General features: G+C 39.1%; 1 non-coding gene across 1 annotated transcript; it reads left to right on the top strand.

The window, feature by feature from the left end:
- The first annotated feature begins 5,088 nt into the window (after positions 1–5,088).
- On the top strand, positions 5,089–5,162 carry TRNAD-GUC (transfer RNA aspartic acid (anticodon GUC)). The gene has a single exon. It is a non-coding gene; the product is annotated as a tRNA-Asp (tRNA).
- Positions 5,163–24,584: the final 19,422 nt, after the last annotated feature.

Below are 24,584 nucleotides of genomic sequence, written 5' to 3'. Positions count from 1 at the left end.
ACTAACAGACATCTCTCTTCTTCACAGGCTGATGTTGGGGCGTCAATCCGAATATCTAAACAACCCCCATCACAAACTACCAGGTCAACCAAAACCTAGAACAGGCATTATTATTGCTAAACCGGCCGACCTGCCTTCTCGTAGTGCTCCTCCACCGGGAAATCAGGTGGACGCTATGAGAAAAGACGACAAGGGCAAGGGGCCCATGGTACTTGAGGGCGTCTCTATCTCTGGAGGCGGCCGAGGCTCCAAGATTAAGATCTCAGCCGAGGCCGCTGAATTGGACACAGTGCTGTCCTCTGAATTCGGGATCGCTCCTCATCTCGAGGAAGGAAAGGGGGAGAACCCAGAAGCTGAACAGGCGGTCGAGGAGGCCAATGTGGATAATTTTAAGGACCCGTACGCCTGTCCGGTTGTTAACACGACCTTGGGCTTCTTCAATGAAAGACTAGAGGAGTTCAAGAGTTTCCTCCAACTGGGACGATAAGGCTATGAACTTAAAGCACTGAAACGCTCTAACTCCATGGCTACCTGGGAGAGTGAGCGGCCGTGCCGGAATTCTTTCAACATTTACCGCGCTGGGTTGGAAGTGGGACTTCGTTTCCCTCTCCTCCCTTTCGTCCAAGAACTCCTGGACAAATATGACATTGCAATCTTCTAGTTGATGCCGAACAGCTGGTAGAACATCTTTAAGCCAGACGTCCTAGTCTTCTGCGAGATGCATTCCATGGTCCACCTGAACTCAAGGACGGATGACTAGTTCATACTGAGCACCACTAAGGATTATACGATGGTTATGGACAGGCCGTCAACCTGGCGAGATTGGAAGAACCATTTCTACCGCATTAAGACAAAGAACGAAGAATTCAACTTGCGGATGAATCGGTTTAATGCTTAACCCATCCAACTCGGCCGAGGGAACCACCGAACCTACAAGCCACTCGTCCATGCTGACTATGCACACCAACTTGAGTATTTTAAAGTCAGGAAGGTAATCGGGGATGAAAAATCGGTGGCTGTGCCAAACAACTGGATTCCCTTGGCCGGCTGGCTCCGGAGCCCGATATTAACGTCGGCATGCGGCTTGTACTGGAAACTTTCCCAAGGTGGAAAGTTGTAACTTTGCCGCTTGAATGTAGATTATGTCGAAATTTTTTCTAACTCATTTCTACTTTCTTATGCAGAAAAAGCACTAGCCATGCTAGACCCAGAGTAGAAGGGGGAGGTAGACATGTCCAAGTTGGACTTAGCTCGTGATAGGAATGATGTCCTTCGAAAAAATGTAATTATTCCGATAGAGGGTTCAAAATTATTAGAGAGATAATCATTCATTGAGGTCAAGCGATCGGAATGCCTAGTTGGAGGTCGCTTCCGATCAGTAATATTAATGTATAATTAATAATACAGCTTAATCTTGCTGAACTTTTCGGGTCACACCCAAGCACTTAACGATCCATCACAACGAATTAATCCGAAAGGAATTAATGACTCGTTTGAGTATTATGAACCTAAACGTCGGAAATCGAGCCAGGAGCGTTGAGACAAAGCGTCACAAGTCGAGTTCAATTAATAAAAGACGAGACGGTAAAAATCAATTAATAATCAATTACCAAAATACCCCTAGCATCGGAATGCCTCGAGCAAACCGAGTGCTAGGGGCAAGTGGTGCTAGCATGCACGCCGCACCATGCCGAGCCTGCTAGCAGCGCTGGCTGGTGCGTGGCGCAGCACGCCAATGCTAGCAATGTTAGCATCGTTAGCAGCGCACTGCTAGCAAGCAACTGGCGCGCGCACAACTAGCAAGCTAGCAACGTGTTAGCGTGGTAGCATTGCTAGCTGTAGGCACGCAATAGCCTCGGCCAACAGCCCACAAGCATGCGCAGGCTTACTGGGCCGAGGCAGCCAGTAGCCCGCACACGCACATGGGCAGGCCCTGCCGCGCACAAGACCGCTAGTTGGGCGCGCCTTGGTGCCCAAGGCTGGGCGCCACATGGCGTCGTGTGAGTGAGCCGGTTGGCGAGGCTTGGGGAGCAAGTCTTTGGTCCCCCCCTTGTGGTCCTCACCTACTCTCTCCCTCCTTGCTTGGCACTTGTTACTCACCGGACAGGTCGTGTTGCGGGTGCATTTCCATTGGAGGTCTACGCACGTGCGGGACTCGAAGCTTTCCATGAAAGAGCTCGTCAAGCGAGAAAAGCGCGCATCAAGGGTAATATTGTCTTTCTCCTTATCTTGTTAATTATTCTTGTTAGTTATATTAATTGTGAGGAGGTCTAGGGGTCGGGTTTTGTTTCCGCAGAAAGTCGGACTTTCCGAAACCCAACAGCGGTATCGGAGCCTTGCTCATTTATTTTTGTAACTAATATTTTCAAGGTGTTTAAAATTTATTTAATTTCTGGTTGTGGTTGCTAATTAGATTAGTAGCTTGATTTTATTAATTTTAATCTCGTTTTAATTACAATTTTTGCTCCTAAACCCAGATTTTCACCCAAAACAAGTGAATTTTGGGTGGAATCGATGTTCTGGAAAAATTCTGAACCTATTAGGATTGTGAAAAAGCCAAATTCTGCCCAGAAATTCTTGTTTCGAGGGATATTTCGTTTTGACGGAAAATTTTAAATGTTTTAAACCTTGAATCTTAGTGGCATATTAATTGTGATTATGTGTTTGATTCTTTCCTTTATGCTTCTGCATTTTTAGACCACTTTTGAGCATGATTACTATGTATAATTGTTAGGTTTTGGTAAGTCTAACTCACCACGGAACAAAACCCGACCCCAAGACCAGCTCACAATTAATATAACTAAATGACATAAATAAAAAGAAAGAGAGAAAAGACGATCTTACCCTTACCGCGTGCTTCACTCACACTCGGAGCTCTTACTTCAAAGCTAAGTCATGCAAGCGCAGAGACCTTCTACGGTATCCACCCGCAACCCAACCCGTCTGGTCCCTTACTTGGAGTTTAGCCAAGTCGGACCAAAACACTACTCGAGTATTATATGAACTTAAAGGTTTTCTCTCAAGTGAAGATGCCTTATTGAGTTCCTACTCAAGTGAATAATCCCAACTCCTAAGGTTGGTATTTATAGGCAAAGGCTCTCTAAAATTCCCATCATCTTTCCATGTAGGAGAAATGATAGTGTAAGAAAAATAAGCAATTAATTTAATTCTAAATAAAATTAAATAGCAAAAGAAATAATAAAACAACACTTGGCACACACATTGGAGTGGTTAGGTGAGGACCACAAGGAGGACCACACGGTCTCCTTGATCCCTAAGCCACCAAACCCACCAATCATATGAGGGCATGACCGGTCAACCTCTTTGGTCACCAAGGAAAATCGGTCAAGGCCTTCATTGACTTGGTTGGGCCTTGCAGCCACACGCAACCAACGCGGGCTGCTAGTGCGCTGCTCGGCTTTGCCAGCCAGCACGCACCGCAAGCCTACAACACTGCTTTGTGCGCTGCTGGGCCTCAGCCAGCCAGCACGCACCACAAGCCCGCAAGGCTGCTTTGTGCGCTGATTGGCCTCAGCCAGCCAGCACGCACAGCAAGCCCATGCGACTGTTGTGCGTTGCTTGGCTGCAGATGCGGGCTGGCCAGCATGCCTTGCTAGCAGTCTGCAAGTGCCCTTGCAAGTACGCAAGCCCTAGCTAGTTGCTTTGTGCTTGCGGCTTGCTTACGGTAGTGTGTGTTAGCCTAATATGTCGTGTCGTTTAATTATTTACGTCTCGTCGATTTATTAATTTGACTCGACTTGTGACGCTCGGTCTCGACGCTCCTAGCTCGATATCCGACGTCTATGTTCATAATACTCGAGCGACTCATTAATTCCTTCCGGATTAATTCGTCGTGTCGGATCGTAAATTGCTTGGGTGTGACCCGAAGGGTTCAGTCAACATTAAGCTGTAATATTAATTATACATTAATATCACTGATCGGAAGCGGCCTCCAACTAGGCATTCCGATCACTTGACCTCACTGAATGATTAGATTTCTAATAATCCCGAACCCTTTCTCGGAATAATACACTTGTTCAAAGGACACCATTCCTATCAATCTCCCACTTGTCCTTCCGGACAAGTGCGGTTTTTGTGTATAGCCTTTTTCCTGTGTCACTTAATGTCTCTTTATGAACTAGAAGGTAAGATTATTCGTCATCCTATTACGTCCAGAAGTGTTTCTCGAAATCCGAGTTTGACTATCAATAAGCAGATGATTTATAAAAATCCATCTGAGCACGGCCATGCATTTTACAGTAGAATTCGAACACGCCGCGTTTTACTGGGAAGGATCGAACCATGGGAACGAATCTACAGGGCTATCACCTTCTTTGGCCAGATCTGGCGGACTCACTTCGATCATAGAAGGAAGAAGGTTTGAAGTCTGATATGCTTTTCAAGGCAGCTTCCCCCAATCAACGAGTGGTTAGGGCCCTTGTAGTCCATCCTTTCTTTTACCTACCTTGAATGGAATCGAATGCTATGATGCCATTGAAGAAGCTAACAACCCTGTGTTAGTTGTAGTTTCTTCTCTTCGTTCTTTTTATGCTGCTCTGCCTTCTGATCTCAGATCTGGTTTTAAGAAAGAAAGATAGATCTGAGATAAGAGAAAAGGCACTATCAAAAGTAGGTGTAATAGGCGAAATAAGAGGCCACGTTAAAGAACTCTATTGAACTAGTGTTTCTGCAAGGGTAATGTGGCCTCAGTTGTTTTGCTCCTAAGAGGGTTTGCTACCTTCTCAGTTAGTTCTGGTTTGGTTGCTAATGCTGGAAAGTCTGCTGTTTACTGTAGGAGGATGCCTATTGATATTGTTGAGAATATATTACAACTCACCCGGTTCTCTAAAGGTACTCTCCCATTGTAGTACCTAGGAGTTCTTATTTCTCATAAAAGACTTTCTGTTAGTGATTGTAATATTATCACTGATAAAATGACTGCTAGATTGAGAGTGTGGGCCTCAAGGCACCTTTCTTATGCTGGGAGATTGGTTCTTGTTAACTCTGTACTCATGTCTCTCCATGTGTCACAGGGCGAGACCAAGAATAACAGATGCCGGAATGCTAGGCTATAGACCTAATTTTCCTGGGATTGTAGTTCAATCGGTCAGAGCACCGCCCTGTCAAGGCGGAAGCTGCGGGTTCGAGCCCCGTCAGTCCCGACCTAGGCGCTGCAAGCGATCAATTCATCTCTCCAGATTCTGTGAAGAGGGGATAAAAAGAGTAGGGTCTAATTCCCTGCGGGAGGATCCTTCTTTCGCTCTTCGAGAGGCCTTGTAAACAACAAAGATATGTTCCCAATTATTAGCAGGGGGACATTCCCAGTCTTGTACTGTCAGCTTCTCTTACTAAGAGGACCTACCTGCTCAACTGTTGCCGTTATAATTCCCATGTACGGCAGACGTTTGACGAACATCAAAACGGACTAGTACTCAAACAAGAGAACTCACAATACTCATGGTCGAGGAAAGAGGTTCCGATAGCCATAATGAGAAGTGTACTTATGAAGATTTTTAAATTTCTTAAAGTATTCTCATAGGTCGATCCGATTTGGTTCTAAACCAATACCTGTGCAAATGATTTATGACAATCATGTCTTTGTAGCACAAGAAACGGTGCTATAAATCATACTACACACTAATCTCAAGTGGTCATTAATTGTCCATCATTTAAATGACCTTGATTAGGGATACTTTTCGATTAAAATATTCAATGTTCACTTAATAGGTGTTTCTTTATCCAAGACTGGTCTTGATACCCTATTTTGAATATTCTCAAAATCGAATGGACTCATAATTTAATTCTAAACCACAATTAAATAGTTTTGTGGAATAATTAGTAATAATTTTTTATTCCACTATGAAACCTTTCAACGTTCATCTTATGATAAATGGTTTTTCCAAATGTTTTAAGAGTAATAATCTTTACAAAACATTAATATCATAGCCATATTTTAATATGCTTGATTATTTCTTTTGCGCAATTTGTGAATGTTGTCGTTCACTTGTTGCATAGGTTTAGTTATGATTACTTTGCAAATCTTAGCATCTTCATTATTGATCACTTTCATAATAAGATGATAAAATTTGAGAGTGTTTTGGATTACACGTGATTTAGGATTTATTGTCCAAGTGATGGCTCCCATTCATTTTCATGATTGAGATCTTCAACTTAACAACCTACAATCATTACCGTTCAACAACGAACTTACCATTTAACATCTTCTTTATTATTGCCTTTAAGGCAACAATTCATATATTTTAGTAGACTTCCTGATGATGCTTTCCTTTGGTTTCACTCCAAACGGCTCACAATGATTTGGGATACCCTAATCACTTGTGATCGTGGAAATTTACCTTAAATTTTCGCATATTACACATGGATGCACATCCATGTTACCATTCTCAAGCCACGACGCTTCTCAGCTCGTGCTTACAAATGACATCCTTGTTAAGGATCTAATCCTTGTTAAGGTTTGTGCTTGCAACATCAATACTCAAGTTATATTTGTTTTCATGCGTTAAGAACTCATCCTCATACTTATCCAAGTGCTTTGGATGTTCTTGACCATAATCTAACGATCTGTTACATAGATTCAAGTTGATTGGTACTATATACAAACTTCACATGCTCTAAATAAGTCCTGTGACGATTCCATATCGTAGCGTACATGATGGATTTAATTGTAGAATGATTCTCAATCTTATTCCATCCATGTTACATTTTAGCTCATCCAGTTTCATAAAGTCTTGTTAAACTATGTGATACGGTTGAAAGTCTCTACTAGAGTCTTTCTTGTTTGACTTAGTATTTACCCTAGTTTATACTTAGTTCAAACATTTACATAGTTTATATCCCCCTCCCGGATTTGTTTCAAAGACTCAAGGTGAAAATTCCTATTCACAACCTTCTTCTCCTAGGACCACTTTGGAGGAATTGATTGATAATCAAACCAAGATCATTAACACCTATATGGCGGTTAGTGATAAGAAATTCAATGAGATGATGACTCACAATAAGATGCTTGAGACTCAAATAACCCAATTAACAAGCACTATTAAGGATTATTCTAGTCCTTCATCTTTGCCTTCCCAAGGTGTTGAACCAAAGAAACCTGTGTACTATATTGCCACTATTGGAGGAAATGACTTTAGTGAGGGAGTTTCTTGTTCAAAAGAGGGAGAAGATGAGAGTGGTGCTATGGAGAATGAAGATGAGAGGGTTGAGTCTAAGGAAATTTATTGTGAGGTTGAGGAAAAAGAAGAAAGTGTTGTTGAAAAGATGAGTGAGGTAGAGAGATTTCCCGATCTACCATACCCCCAAAAATACTTGAGATTCAAAATGGATGAGCAATTTGGGAAGTTCCTTGAAGTTCTTAAGGAAGTCCATGATTCCACACCCTCTACCGAGCCAATTCCCGATATGCCTAAGTACTCCAAGTTTCTTAAGGAGATACTAGAGGAGAAGGAAAATTTTGATGAGGGTAGTTCGGTGGAAGGAGGGAAGTGTTTTAGTGCTCTTGTCCATGGTGAGCTTCCGGAGAAAATGGAAGATCCGGGGAATTTTTCAATCCCTTGCCAAATCAAAAAGATGGTTTTTGAGAGTGCTTTGTGTGACCTAGGGGCTAGTGTGAGTATTATGCCCTTTTCGGTTTTCAAGAGGCTTGATCTAGGTGAGCTTCAACCATCTAATATAACACTTCAATTGGCCGATCGCTCTATTAAGCTTCCTAAGGGGAGAATTGATGATGTCCCTCTAAAGATTGGAGAGTTTGTCTTTCCCGTGGATTTTGTTATTTTGGAGATTGAGGAAGATGAGCATATTCCAATCATTCTAGGGAGACCTTTCTTAGCCACCTCGGGAGCCTTAATGGATGTGAAGGGAGGCCGAATCACTTTGAGATGTGGAAAATTAGAAGAAATTTTTAAGTTGAAGCCAATGCATGAGTCCTTATCTTGTGTGCAAGATATAGCATGTGCTAGTCTTTCTCGTTCCATTGATGATGTGTGCATGGTTGATTCTTCTACTAACAATACTTTTGAGATTGTCGATGATGTTTGTGCAAGTTTTGATGATGTTAGTGAAGAAGAAATTGTAATTCCAAAGCTAAGGGATGAAAAAGAAATTGAGATTCCAAATTGGTTCAAGCTTAATTCTCAAGATGAAGAGACAGCTTCCATGGTTAAGGATGTTGAAGTCAAGCCGAAGAAAAAAGCCCGTGACTCGAAGAAATCAAGAAAAAGAAAGAAATTGAGAAAAGAGAAGGAAGAATTTGAAAAGAATTTTGTGAAGGTTTCATTAAGCAACGATGAGAAGTTGCTCAAAATTGAAGAAGATTTTGCTCCATCAACTACCTTGAAGAAGGTGGTGTTCTTTGACCCTCCATGATTTGGAGGAAGGGTCGAGCTTAGGACCTTAAGCAAGCGCTTCCCGGGAGGCAACCCGGAGTTTCTAACTTTTCCTTTTGATTTTTGAATTTTCTTATTTTTGGTTTCTTTTATTACTTTGTCTTTTCTTTCACTTTTCTACTTGATTGAATTTTTAGGATGACTTTTGCGGGATTGGAATTCTACAAGAATGCATGGTGAATGGAAGGTGTTCGTGGCACAAACTATATTTTGTTCGATTCTAATCGAAATTTGAGGTAAAAAGGGTAAGAATTTTAGAGAGGTAAGATAGGAAATCCATGTTTTAAAAGTTGGAGGAATTTGATACTTAGTGAATTTTTGTGGTGAGCACATGAATTTTCAACTTTGAGGTCTTTGAAAATGATTTTAGCTACTGCCTATGTTGTTCCTCATCACCATCATTATTCATGTGCGCACCCAAATAGGCAGTAAGTATCAAAAATATGAGAAAAAGGAAGATTTGGAGACGCACAGGGGTGTGCGGCCGCACACGAGGCTTGTGCGGGCGCACAGCCTGCGTGTGCGGGCGCACACCAGTTTTGTGCGGCCGCACATAGCTGGACGTGCAATATATCTTCTTCCTCCTCCTTCTTCCCTTCATTTCGTCACTTCCCCTTATCTTCCTCACGCATAACCCTCCTCCAAACCCTCTTGTGCGCACCTCTAACCCCCTTATTCACCATCAAAAATCTCTCAAATCCTCACTAAAATCACTCCATTTTCACTCAAAATCACTCACAAACCTTCCTACACTCAAAATTCCTCACAAATTGACCCAAATTTCATTCACTCTCTCTCCTACTCTTGTTGGCCGAAAATTGGGGCTTTTGTAAGGAGTCGAAATTGCTTGCTCTAAGTTGGTTAATCTTGCTTCTTTTATGGTATAATCACTAATCCTTGCTTTAATTTTGCCAAATATATCATAATTTTGCATAGATTGAAAAATTGTATGAGCACGAATAGTGTAGTATTGGTTTTGTGATTTTTGATGCTTGATCTTGATATTGGTTGTGATTTGGTGATGTTTATTGATTGATTTTGCATAACATTGTATTGTTTGTTGATTTTGTAGTGATTCTCATCATTTTTGGTTGATATCTTGTGAGTTGGATTTTTGGAATATGGGTAGTATGTTGTGATTGTTGGTATTGGTCTTGTGGTTGTTCTTGAATTGTTGAAAGGAGTTTTTCTTGGATTATTGGTGTTGTTGATTGGTTTGGAATTGGTTTTGATTGAAAGGAAGTGTGAAATTAGAGTTTGGTGATTTTGGTAGTAAGAGGTGAATTTGGGTGTGGTATTCTTGGTTCATTGGTTTTGCTCATTGTTCATTGTTGGTGACCTTTCTCAAACTCTTAAACATGTCTAAATACTTCAAGAAACTCACCAAGAAAAGAAAAACCGATGTTAGCATCGATGAGCCTCGCCCAAGTACCTCCTCAAGGCCGAGTACATCTTCTAGGCCAAGTACTTCCAACCCCTCTTCCTCTCAAACACGACCTCCAACCTCTCTACCTAAAAAGAAAAATTTCACCGACAAACAAAAGACCTTCTACCAACAGTTGAAGGAAGAGAGAACCCTCAAACAAACCCGCCATTATTTCCAACCCGACATGGTAAAATTGGGGATTGATGATGATGTGCGGTCGTTTCTCTTAAACCTTCGGTTGGGTTCTTTCATCACCGATTCCTATCGCACCTACAAGGAGCCTACATTGGAATTCTTGGCTACCTTGGAGCTTGTACCCGTAGGAGGGGTATATCGGGTGCGATTCCAATTGTTCAACCATATCTTCGATCATTCCTTGGAAGAGTTTAACGCGGCATTGGACTTTGATCCCCATGGGGATATTTTGAACGTTGAACCCTATATCTTCCCGGAGTATGATCACAACTCATGGTGGGAAGACATCTCGGGTGGTAACGAGTTTATCACCAACAAGGCTAAGATTTCATCGGTGTACCAACCTTGCCTTAGGGTTGTGCACCGTCTTTTGGGCTATGTGGTGTTCCCTAAACAAGAGTTGGGGAAATTGAGCAAGTTGGAGCTCAAGGTCTTGTGGTTGTCTACCCGCCCGGAGTATGTGGGCCGGTTGAACTTGGGGTATATCTTTGCCCAATATTGTGTGGACCTTCGTGGCCGGAGTTCGGGAGAGATCCCATGCGGGGGCATGGTGACTAGGCACTTAACTCACCTTCGCCTTGATGCATATCTCCCATTTTGTAAGGAGATTGGGGATAGCAACTCCCTCTACCTTGACATGCAACAATTGAGTAAAATCCAATTCATCTCCAAGGGCTATAGTGAAGGGAGATATGAATGGCTAAGGGGCAATGAGCATTGGTGCTATTTGCCTAACCCCGGCTTGACTTCTTTGGCCCGGATCGCCAACAATGTGTGGCATGTCCCCAAGTCCTTTCGGCATCCTAACTTCGACTCCGATGAGGATGAGGAAGATGATGAAGAAGAACAACAACAACAACAATTTCCACAACAACAAGCTCCTCAAGAACAAGAACAAGGGTAACATGCTTATGCCAATGCCGATTTGAGGGCTCTTAGTGAGCAAATGAGTGCATTGAAAATCCACGTGGATGGCATGTATGATCAAGACTTTGGGGCTATCTATGAACAACTAAGAGGTATTCAAGAAATGCATCAAGGTATGTTTGCTCAACAACAACTAATTTATGATGCGGAAGTTAACCGTGGGAACATTACTCCCCCGGTTAACTATCCGTATTTCCCGCCCCAACAAGGTCCTCTACCTTCGTATGGGCATCCATATTGGTCGGGGCCTTCCAACCCCGATACCGAGCGTCGCTACTATCCGGATGAGCACGGTAACTATGATTACAAGGCTCCGGGTGGTAGTGACTATAGGGGTGATCCTAATTACCCCCATGTCCATCCCAACCACCCCTTCGAACTCACTTTGCCCGATAACTTCACCCCTCTTGCTTCTTGGCAACAAGATCTTTTCAAGGGGCATTATGGGTGGCCCGAGGGGTACACCGGAGGATGGGAGCCTTACCCTCATCCCTTCGATGACCCCGAGCGCGACAATGACCCCAATGGGGCCGGGCCGAGTGGTAGTGGTGGTGGTGATGGTAGTAGTTATTAGTTCCCTTTTGCTTTTCGTGCTTTTTGCCTCCATCCCTTACATTTTTGATGCATGTTTTGTTTTGCTTGGGATGTTGAGATGTATTTTTATCTAGCTTGGGGGAACTAATAATTTGCTCGGTGACCAATTTTGTTGTTGTGTACATACCTTAGTTGTTTGCATGCTTATTTTTATTCCTCTTGTTTGATTTCCTCATTTTCTTGATCTCTAGGCTACCTTCCTTGTAGCTAGCTTGCTTGCCCTATTTGTTTGGATGCTTGTTGTTTGTGATGATGCTTTGCTTGAGATGTTGTTGTTGTTGATCCCTAATATCCAAATCCCTTCAATCCAAAACCCTTTGATCCAAATCCCTTGAATCCAAATCTTGTAGTTTAGTGTAGTTCTTTAGTTAGTTTAGACTTTCTTGCTTTCTTAGTTTCATTTCTTTTATTCTTTCTATTCTTTGATTAGTTTAGCTTTTATTTCCTTTGGTTGTATATACTTTTTGTTTAGATTAGTTTCCTTTAATTTGTTGTTTTCTTTTCTTTGTTTTGAAGTTACTAACCATTTTCTTTGTTCATAGTTTCTTTTATTTCTTTTTCTCACTTGGTTCCTTGAAGAGCTTTTGGATATGGAATGCAACGAGGTGGTTTCTACTTGCTTCGTTTATTTTTGCTAAGCTTGGAAGCCCGGTGAGACCTTTCTTATTTTTCTTTTTATTTTCCTTGGTTGCATAGAATAGGATTAGTTTAGGGGAAGTTGAATGGTTCGAGGATGAATGCTTGTTAACACGTAATGTGTTTGGGATCGATGGCGTTGATGTCGATCGATCACTTGTTAGTCGATTGGGGTTTTTATGTGTTTAACTTGCTTTCTAGTCCATTGCATGCTATTTCTCCTATATTTCCTTTTCTATGTCTCCATTTCTTTTCTTTTATTTTACTTTTTCTTTTACTTTCCTTTATTTTTTTTCTTTTCATTTTTGATATGATTTTGTGGCTTTATTTTTCACTTTTCTTATGAAATGAATTTTGTACATTGGACTTGTCTTTTGCATGATTTTCTTCCTAGGTTGTAAAGGTATGCACGGTTTGAGACTATAGTCGGTTGACTCTAGGATAGGTGTATGCTAGGGTAGTTGGTTTGAACTAGGAGGATCATGAAGCCTGATTCTACTTGTTTGTGGCATGTTGGTAGTTGCTCCCTATAGTCAATTTGACACCATTAGTGAGTTTTTGCCACATCCTTGTGAGGTTACTTGTTTTTCAAGCCTTCAACATTTCTTGTATGAGCGGCGTGGATCCTTGACTATGCAAACCTAATCTAATAAAGCTTGATGTATGATTCTAAAACCCGAGACCGAACTATCTAGGAAGGACAAAGGCACATTTTTCGGGGTGGTGTTTTTCATTTTTGTTATATTTTGTTATTTTCTTTATTTTTGGGTTTACATTTGCCTTCTTGCAACCATTTGAGACTTATGCCTTCTTTCCAAGCCACATCTTTAGTCATTTGACCTTTTGTTTCATTTCTACTTTTCTTGGTTTTTGTGAAGCAATATGATCATTTGAGATGGTGTTTGTGGTGGATAAGTTGGAATTTTAGTTTCTATGAATGGAAGTTTGTGATATCATTTTCTTTGTGAATAATGGCAAATATTTGTGAAAAAGCCGTCCGAATTAAGTAAAAGGCAAGGACATTGCATATTCATAAAGAATAACAAAAACAAAAAAAAAAAAAAAAAAACAAAAAAAAAAAAAAATTGAAAAAGTGAAAAATTCAAAACTATTTTGATGTATTCTTTTCTCCTTCTAAGCATTGAGGACAATGCTTCATTTTAGCTTGGGGGAGAAGCGTGTACGTTTTTTGTATATATTTTTGTGAGTATAGCTTCAAGTAAGCTTGGGGGTGTTGTTTTTGTTTGGTAATTTCTTGATTGTGGTGTTAAGGATTGATCACCCTTTTGCTTCACTCTTTAGGAAAATCACCAAATTTTAAATTTTAGCCTATCTTCACCCTTTATGCCTTACGTTACAACCTTTGGGAAAGACCTTTCGACCTAGATAGTTGAGTCACTATTCGGGGGAGGGCATCATGGGTCATTGCTTAAGGAAAGGGGATGCATAGTCAAGATTGTCGAGTAGCCTAAAAATAATTCTTTTTCCGGTTCCTTCGAGGAATCATTGGGACTCTCACTAAGGGGAGATTTGAGACTAGTGGGGAGAACGCGGTAAGATTGTTTGGGATGAACGTGGATTGTGATGACTAGTTCCTATGCCTAGCATACTCTTTGTTTCAATCAACCTTAGATATCTTGAAAAGTGCATACCTTAACTACTTGAGAAAGATTGTCATTCATTTGCATTATAGTCTTTATGTTAGTTCATTTCGCAAAGGTTTGTTTTCATTTTATTTTCCTTCCTTTTTATGGTTTGCCTCATTGATGTTTGGTGGAGAGTTATGGGTCAAACTCTTAGGATACCCTTACGAGACCTCACTCGTCCTCATAGGCGACTTTGGGGTTTAAAGGGCTTGTTGTAGCTAAAAGCAACCGTGATTCCTACGACAGTGAGTCTTAGTGTATATTCTTATCTTGAGTCTTTTTCTTTTTCTTTTTCAAATAAATTTTTCATCCTTTATCTTTCTTGCTTTGTTTTGCTCGAGGACGAGCAAAAGTTTAGCTTGGGGGAATTTGATGAGTGACATTTATGGCAGTCATTTGGTCCCTTTTTGGATGAATTCTATTTCATTTTATCACTCTTTTCTTTAGTTTTCCCTAGTTTTATTCTTGTTTTCTTCATTTTTATGCTTTTTGTAGTTAATTTCTCTATTTTATGTATTTTCTAGTTTACTTGCTATTTTTTCACTTTTACTTGCTTTTTATCCTTTGTTTATAGGTGGTGATTGATTGTCCAAGAATTCCCGAGCTTCCTCTCTATGATCTTTCATTGTTTTCATGCCTAAAGCTTGTGCAAGAAGTTTCAAGTCTAAGGTGGATCCAATGGGCATGCTTCAAGGCCTTGTATATGCCTTTCTCATGGCTTATACTCTTCAAGAAATTCAAGAAAGTTTCTGCCTACCTTGTCCTCCATCGTCATCATCTATGATGTGTTCACCACTTGAGCTAGGACAAAGAGAAGAAGGGGGAAAGACCCAGGTAGGTGCGGGCGCACCCAGGGAGTGTGCGGCCGCACATTGGTCGGGTGCGGCCGCACCGACGTGGGTCTATTTTTGGGCGTCAATACCGACCTCCTCTTTGTATATATAGTTATTTCTTTCTATTTTTGAGAGAGTTTTTTTGGAGAGATTGGATTTCATATAGTTAGTTTTTTATTAGAATTTTAGAGAGAGAAACTCAAGGATTGAAGAGAGAGAAACTCATGGTTTTTGGTGATTGTTCAAGAATTCTTCATTGTAATTGATCATTAGATCAAAGTTTTGTAAGGATCTTCTTCTTGATTTCAATACAAGTTTGATTCTAGTTGATTTCATTTGTTTTCCATGTTATTGTTGATTGATTGAAGTTTTATTGATTTTTTGATTGATTGTTGTTTTGATATTTGATTTCAATTATGTTGATGATGAAATTGATGATTAGTGTAGTTTTGATCTTGATTTCCATGGCTAGTGAGTAGTTTTCTAGCTAGGGAAATGGTGAAGCATGTTTGAGTGATGGATTAGAGTAATTTGGGGATAATTGATGGAGTTGATGATATGATTAAATCATGTGCATGTGGGTGATTGATTGAAGTTTGGCCATCTTTGATTATTGCACTAGATTGCATTGTGAGCTTGCTATGATACGAACCATTGATTGGTAACTTGCAATTTCACGATTGAGGTGCTTTGTGACGTTCCCTAGGTAGTGTTTAGCGTAGTTGACGCTAGTTAGACCTCTAGGTGAACTAACTTGGTATGCTCTTTTGGATACATGATTGATCTTCCTTCATATCACTTGACTTAGTCGGTTTGACCTCTCAAATCACCATTTTCCATAACAATTACATGTGGATCCATTGCCCTAGTGTCTTTTAGATTGATTTCATACAAGTTCTTGCATCATTTAGCCCTAGCTCTAGTTTCCTTTATAAACCCCTTTATTTGACTTCGGAATAGCTTGACTTAGCCATTGTGCATTCGACCTCCATTCCCTTGGGTTCGACCTTGACTTACCACTACACTTAATAGGGGTTTGTTGAGTTACAAATTTTGTTTGATTGGGTGGGGTGGTAGCCCAACGACCTACCGTTCTTCATCCCATCAAACTCTTTAGTAGAAATGGAATTTTATTCCTTTTCTTTGTTCCTTATTTCCTATATTTCTTATTATACATCATCTCACAACCTTTAAGAACCGTTTCTTTAAGTGTTTTGACTTTTATACTTTGTTAGGCACATTTAAGCATCTAGTGCACCGTAAAACAAAGTTCCATCTTTTCCTTTAATTCGTACTTGAATTAATACATCAATGAGTTCTACTCACTAGTGTATGAAGCGAAAAGATACGTTGGTTGTCAAGCATTGACAATTTTGAGTTTCCAACTCAATACTTCATGTTTATCAAAACTACCTAGTATTTTGAATACATGATGTCCAACTGTCCTTATGAACTTAGTTATAAAAGTCATTTATGAGAATTGTATTTTAGAAATGCCTTTTCTTTCTTTGAGAACTATTCTCCAAGATTTCCTTTACCAATCATTAAAAACAATATAGTTTGATTTGGAATTCTACAAATATAAGTGCAAAGTAAAACCATTTATTAAGAATATAACATAATAAGTTTGAAATTTAAAAGCATTCATGCAAATGTTCAAGGCATCTTAACCACGCATTAAATTTTCCTTATTTGGCGAGAATAAGGCGATTCCAAAATCCAAAGAATCAATGAATGATTAAGCATGCTTTGGCTTGTCTTGACACTTATTACTCTATGGTAAGCAACTCTTTGCTAGTGGCTCCAAGCCACTCTTGGTTAGATAAATCGTCACATCTAATGCTCTCTCAACAATTTATCCCCTTTGCCACGACATGTTAGGACTCAATCACTCGTATCGTTGTGTATAACCAAAACCAACATGTATGCGATGTCTTGCATTGGAAAACCCATCAACATACATTACGTTCCTAGGAGTAATAGTGATGCCTTGCTTTGGCGTAGCCTATCACTACTCTCATTAAGTCGGTAAGTATTGTTTTGGAATAGCAAGTTTTACTCAATATTTTAGGGACTTAGGATTTCTATGTTGGTTGATTTAAGGGAACTTAATTAATCATCACAACATTCGAAATCCTAGACATCTAACATATTATTCATATATATACGAGCATAAATATATATCAAAAACATACGTAAATTATGCATTTTGGCAACTAGCATGACCCCTTGAGTCTTCAAATCTCCAAGGGTCTTGAATTGCAATTTTATGGCTTCGTCTTCCAGGAAACTCTGTCTTCAAGACATAACAAAAAAATGCAAATACTAGTATCTACGATTAGGCCTAATCTAACTATTAAGATACAAAAATACTCAACGGTTCGCAGACCATATTTAGATTTACAAAAATACATGATGGAACGCAGTCCGTATTTTCTATCCTAATTGGGCCCCACTAGTTGCCATTTCTTAAAACCTCTGAGAGAATATACATTCCATTCATCCATTCACTATAGGTGAATGGCCAACGCATTTTACAACGATAAATAAGTAACAATGCATAAACACGCGTAAACTAGTAACTAACTTAGGTGGTTAATCCAATTAACCCGCCTAATTAAAGCTAGTCTAAGTTGTTTAACCAATTTATGTGATTAAGCGCAATTAAAATTAAAGCTCCCACTTAATTCCCCATCCAAATTAATCAATCTAATTAATTAAGCCGGTAAATCTAAAATTTTGCCAAAATAAAATTTTGCAAGCGCCACTCAAAACCGAGGCCTAGCCTCAAAATTTTAATTAAAATAATTTTAACATAATTAAAATAATAAAAATCGGCAAAACACAAAAAATAAAACCCGAGAGACAAAATGCCTCGACTACCCAAGGCTAGCACCCCTTAGCACTCGTATGCACCCAGGTGCTGGGCGCTGCCTAGCAGCCCTGGCCATGCGTGCCGAGATGCTGCTGGGCACTGCCTGGCAGCGCACACTCGATGCGCGTCTAGCTGCAGTTGCCTAGCACTGTTGCTGCACCTAGCATCCTCTCGCATGCCCCTCGCGCACCAATCTAGCAAACAACCCCTACGAACACTCCTAGCACCACTCGCACCAAGCGCACCAGCCAGCATCCCTCGGCAGCCACATCCGGGCTGCGAGCACCCCAGCTGGTCGAGAGATGCTTGTGGCTATTGTGCCTTAGTTTGCGTGCTTGTGCCTCGGGATTGTTTCCCGATTTTTTATGACGTTTCTAATCAATTCTAAATTTATTTTAAAATCAATTTATTGAGCAAAAATGAAAATAAAACAAGTCTAACTTAATTAAATTCATATAAGTGCACACAACCAAATTAATTCGAAGAACTAATCTTTAATAAAATTTGATTCAACTTGATGCAACAAAATGAAAGGGCTATATCTCACTATTTATTTAACCAACATAAATTAATCATGAGGTTTGACAAAATTAAAAGAGAGTTGGAATTACGAACACAAATATTCAAATAAAGATTCCAACTTTAACTTGTGAATTCTTGAAAAATTACATCTACCAATATGAAGATTAATAAAAATTCTATCACAAGATTGAAACTTTATGGTTCCAATAAACTTAATAAATGATTAAATCAAAATGGTTCAATAAACATACATGGAATTTAGTAACACAAAGTTCCAATCACTTAAAATAATTAAAGATTGAATCTTTAGTACTTATGAGCCTCAAGATACAAACTTTTCACACTTAAAGCAATTTATTTGCAATTATGTGAAAATTTGAACCAACTATTAAGCACAAATTACTACCAAGTAATTATGCTCAAAAGTGGTATAAATTGCAGAAGAAAAAAGGAAAGAACCAAATGCATAATCAAAATTAATATGCCATTAAGATTCAAGGTTTAAAAGATTTAAAATTTTTCGTCAAAACGAAAAATCCCGCAAAACAGGCATTTCTGAGCAAAATTTGGCTTTTTTGCAATCCCTCAAAAGATTAGAATGTTTCCAGAATATCAATTCCACCCAAAATTCACTAGTTATGGGCAAAAATCTGGGTTTTGGAGCCAAAGTTCTTAATAAAACAAGATTAAAATTAATAAGATCGAGCTACTAATCTAATAAGCAACACAACCAGAAATTAAATCCATTTTTAAACCCTTGAAAGATTTCTAGTTACAAAAATAAATGAGCAAGGCTCTAATACCTCTGTTGGGTTTCGGTAAGTCTAACTCATCGCGGAACAAAACTCGACCCCAAGACCTTCTCACAATTAATATAACTAAATGACATAAATAACAAGAAAGAGTGAACAGACGATCTTACCCTTGTCGCGTGCTTCTCTCACACTTGGAGCTCTTAGTTTAAAGCCATGTCTTGCAAGCGCAGAGACCTCCTACGGTATCCACTCGCAACTCGACCCGACCGGTCTCTTACTTAAAGTTTGGCCAAGTCGGACCAAAACACTACTCAAGTGTTCTATGAACTTAAAGGTTTTCTCTCAAGTGGAGATTCCTTATTGAGTTCCTACTCAAGTGAATAATCCCAACTCCTATGGTTGGTATTTATAGGCAAAGGTCTCCAAAATTCCCATCATCTTTCCAAGTGGGAGAAATGATAGTATGAGAAAAATAAGCAATTAAATTAATTCTAAATTAAATTAAATAGCAACACAAATAATTAACCAACACTTGTCACACATATGGGAGTGGTTAGGTAAGGACCACAAGGAAGACCACATGGTCTCCTTGATTCCTAAGCCACCAAACGCACCAATCATAAGAGGGCATGACCGGTAAACCTCCTTGGTCACCAAGGAAAACCAGAAGGCCTTCCTTGACTTGGTTGGGCCTTGCAGCCATACGCAAGCCACACGGGCTGCTAGAGTGCTGCTCGGCTTTGCCTGCCAGCACGCACCACAAGCCCACAAGGCTGGTTTGTCCGCTGCTAGGCCTCGGCCAGCCAGCACGCACCGCCAACCCGCAAGGCTGCTTTATGCGCTGCTGGGCCTCGGCCAGCCAGCACGTACCGCATGCCGATGCGGCTACTGTGCGCTGCTTGGTTGCCGATGCAGGTTGGCCAGCATGCCTTGCTAGCAGCTCGCAAGTGCCCTTGCAAGTACACAAGCCCTACCTAGCTGCTTGGTGCTTGCGGCTTGCTTGCGGTAGTGTGTGTTAGCCTAATATTTCGTGTCGTTTGATTATTTTGTGTCTCGTCGATATATTAATTTGACTCGACTTGCGACGCTCGGTCTTGACACTCCTAGCTCGATATTCGATATCTATGTTCATAATACTCGAGCGACTCATTAATTCCTTCAAGATTAATTCGTCGTGTCGGATTGTAAGTTTCTTGGGTGTGACCCAAAGGGTTCAGTCAAGATTAATCTGTAATATTAATTATACATTAATATCACTGATCAGAAGCGGCCTCCAACTAGGCATTCCGATCACTTGACCTCACTGAATAATTAGCTTTCTAATAATTTCGAACCCGCTATCGGAATAATACACTTGTTCGAAGGACACCATTCATATCTGTAATTGGTGCTTAATGGTTGGATCAAACTTAGGGGTGTCTATTCGGTTTTCATTTTGGATATAGGCCAAATCTAATCTGATCAGAAATAAAATTCGGTTTTTGATTTTTAAATCCAATTCGACCCGAATTTCACATGAATGCAATCCGATCCAATTCGAATTAAAATTCGGTTATTTGGATTCGATCCGGAAAGCCGAATTAAAATACACTGAAAATTTCTAGGGGCCTAAAGTAATTATAAAAATAATACTGCAATTATAAAATGTTTAGTCTTGAATTTATAGTTGTACAAGATTAATGAAAATATTAAAAACATTATTTATATTAATGTAGTTATCAACATTACGTGATTTAGATAAAGTATCCTTATTTGTAAGAGCATGTTTCTGTAGACACCCAAATGTGTCTCCCCAAAACCAAACTCAGTGATGAATATCTTTCACGTCATTTGATTATCGAACGAAGTGAAAGTGCGGAAAGCCTAGTGATGTGGATGTTTTTATTAAATATCTCTCATGCTATGTTTTGAAAATATTCTTTTTTCTCACTCTATTTATGAAAATAGCCAGTCCAATTTAGTTTGGTCCATGATAAGGGTCCAATAATAGTGTAGTTGGATTAGGCTCAAAAGAGCTTTCCAACGATATATTATAAGCCCAATTACGATGAATAATGAGGAAGTTATGGATTAAATTAAATTTGGCCCGAAATGAATTTTATATGCGGCCCAATGATTTAGAGGAGGGCCTACTAATTATTATTCTTAAAGTTATTAGGATTGATTTTAATCTTCTAGAATATCTAAAAGGTTCTTTTAAATTCTAATGAGATTAGGATTGATAATTATATTTTAAGAGTTTTATTTGGAATAAAATAAGTGTTTTATGATAAATCCGATTTTAATTTGATAAACAAGGAATTTTCTGCTTAATCATATTAAAAAAAAGGATTTCGTACAAAGCACGTTTTATCTTTTAATTAGCGCCAAATGACAGAATTTGTCGCCTGGCGCTATCATCCGTCACCTAGCGCTAATCCTGTCGCTTGGCGCTGATGTCTGTCGCCTGGCTATAGATGCCATTTTTATTCCGTATAGAACTTGAAGTATTTTCTATCGTTTTCGAACTATTTTTCAATAAATAGGGGTCATATATCCCCTTTTTTATTGGTTCAGAACCAACAATCATCTCTTTCTCTCTCTCTAAAAGCTAGAAGCTTCATCTCTCTATTATTTTTCTAAACCTTCCCTTTTACAAAATTCTGCATGCATTAGTTCTAGATACACTTAGCCAAGTTCGAAGTTTTCTTCGCCCTAGACGTGAAAGGTTGATAGTTTTTGAGGGTTTTGTCCCAATTCCTATTTCAATTCTTTGATTAGATTTATTGTTTAATATTTTCCTTGAAGTTACTAACGCGTGTATTTTGTTATTAGAAAGAGATACGAGGCATCCAAGTAAGTAATTACTTTAATATTTATCTTGATATAGAAATCATGCTTTGATTGTTTTAATTTCTAATATCATGTATGTTCCTAGTATCATGTTTAGGGATAACTAAGATTTCTAATATCGTGCATGTTTCTATGATTCTTCCTATTCTTTCTTTGAGGATAAAGTTTTGATCTTTATTGTTTGGTGACATGCTAGGGTTTGTTATTAATCTTGTTAGTATCATACCTAGGATCTTGCTATTATTATTATGCTTTATTGAGATTATTATTTTGATGATGATTGTTATTATTGTTATTGCTTGATCACGCCTTTTATGCATGTTTAAAGGGAATTTGTATTTGTAATCACGCTTAATAAGATAATTAATTCTTGTTTAGGTTAATATGATTATAATTCAAGTGAACGCCAATAATAGAATTGTTTGTGCGTTAATATTCAACCAACATAGATAAACAGGTTTAGGGTTAATATATTGATTGTATGTTAGTCAGAAAGCGCACATGAATATGAGAAGAATAAAGTAGAGGCCTATTTTTAGGGCAGGTTCAATCTCTTTTAGGTTGGATTTGTACCTTCATCCGATCCGATCCGATTAAAGTTTGGATCCAATCTAAATTAATAATTCGGTTTGGATTGGATTGGATTTCGGTTTTTATCCGAATAATGGACACACTACTCAAATTTTCACATAATTACAAACAAATTGCTTTAAGTGTGGAAAGTTTGTGTTTTGAGGCTCTTAAGTACTAAATATCTAACCTTTAATTATTTTAGTTGGTTGTAACTTTGTGTTACTAAATTCCATGATTTTTTATTGAACTTTCTTGATTTAATCATTTAGTAAGTTGATTAGAATCACAAAGTTTCAAACTTGTGATTGAATTTTAATTAATCTTCATATTGGAAGATGTAATTTTTCAAAGATTCACAAGTTAAAGTTGGAATTTTTCATTGAATATTTGTGTTCATTATTCCAAATCCCTTTTAATTTTGTCAAATCTCATAATTAATTTATGATGGTTAAATTAATAGTGAGAGTAGCCCTTCATTTTTGTTGCATCAAGATGAACCAAAATTTATTTAAATATTAGTTCTTGGAATTAATTTGGTTTATGCACTTGTATGAATTTTATTTAGTTGGACTTGTATTAATTTCAATTTTGCTCAAAATATTAATTTTAAAATTAATTTAGAATCGATGGTAAACAAAAATTTGGGAATTAATCCCGAGGCACTTGCACGCAAACAGAGGCACAATAGCACAAGCATCACTAGGCCAGTTGGGCTGTTCGCGCAGCCCGCATGTGGCTGCTGAGGATGCGTATTGTGCGCATCAGTGCGTGTAGTGTTGCGATGGTGTACGCATGGGGGCAGCAGCTTGGTGCGGCAGTGGGTGCTCTTTGTGTGCGGTGAGCTGCTGCGAGGCAGCATAGGCCCGCACAGCAGCAAGCCCACAGGGGGCTTTCACAAGCCAAACGTCGCGAGCACGCTCGTAGGCAGCATTATGCGCTTTGCGGTGCTGTTGGCTACGGGGTGACGCTTGGTGTGGTCGTGGCTGTGCGGGGAGCCCATGCAAAGGCACCTGAAGCCTTGATGCCTAGCACATGGTTTGATGCTAGGCACTTGGGCGTGTTTAGGGCTATGTAATTTTGTGTTTAATTGCCGTTTTAATTATTTTATTTATGTTTATTTAATTTAATTAAATATTGGAGGCTAGTCCTTGGTTTTGAGCGGCACTTGCAAATTTTTAATTTTGCAAAATTTGGGGTTTACCGGCTTAATTAATCGAATTAATTAAGTTGGATACTGAATTTAGTGGGAGCTTCATTATTTATTTGAGCTATTTTAATTGCGCTTAATCACATAATCGGTTAACAACTTTGGCTAGTTTTAATTAGGCGCGTTAATCGGATTAACCACCTAAGTTAGTTACTAGTTTACGCGTATTGATGCATTGTTACTTGTTTATCGTTGTAAAATGCATGGGCCATTCACAAATAGTGAATGGATGAATGGAATGCATATTCTCTCACAGGTTTTAAGAAATGGCAACTAGTGGGGCCCAATTAGGATAGAAAATACGGACTGCGTTCCATCATGTATTTTTGTAAATCTAAATATGGTCAGCGAACCGTTGCGTATTTTTGTACCTTAATATTTAGATTGGTCCTAATCGTATATACTAGTAGTTGCATAATTTTGGTTATGTCTTGAAGACGGAGTTTCTTAAAAGATGAAGCCATGAAGTTGCAATCAAGACCCTTGAAGACTTAAGGGGTCATGCTAGTTGCCAAATGCATCATTTACTTATGTTTTCGATATGTATTTATACTTATATATATATGAATTATATGTTAGATTATAGGCGTCGTTTGAAGTGCACCTACCTTAAGCATGTTGTGAATATGTTTTGCACTCATAGGAAGTAGGAATTAACATATACGATTAGGGACAAAGCAAAGTAGGGAGCCGCCAACAAGTTTTTAAGGAACTTGTAAACCGTTCACGGATTATTTAAGCCAACCACGAATAAGAGACAACGATTGACCCGTGAAGGTTACACCCCATTCATAATCCATGAGATTACTAACTCTATATGGTTCGGAACCATGAAAGGACAATCGGGGATGATGGTACGAAGTGAGTCATGGAGTCACATTCGCCCGTATCGGCCTCTACTCGATTTTTATAGTGAAAAGTGATCCATGCGATCTCAAAGGCATGCAAACAAAGATTCAATTCGCTCCAAACTATTATTATGCTAAATTGGTTGAATATTAATGCAACACATAATTCTAAAATATCGTGATCACTTGATTTAATAACAAGATTAAAAAGGAACCTAAACCGGTCGTCCAAATTATCTTATTAAGCGTGATTTTCAATTACATATTCCCTTTAAACATGCAATATGGTGATCAATAACAATAGAAT

Source organism: Chenopodium album, chromosome 14, assembly GCF_948465745.1.
Source record: "Chenopodium album chromosome 14, dcCheAlbu1.1, whole genome shotgun sequence".
Taxonomy (NCBI): Eukaryota; Viridiplantae; Streptophyta; class Magnoliopsida; order Caryophyllales; family Amaranthaceae; genus Chenopodium; species Chenopodium album.
The sequence above is the reverse complement of the archived record's forward strand: the minus strand, read 5'-3'. Positions and strand labels throughout refer to the sequence as shown.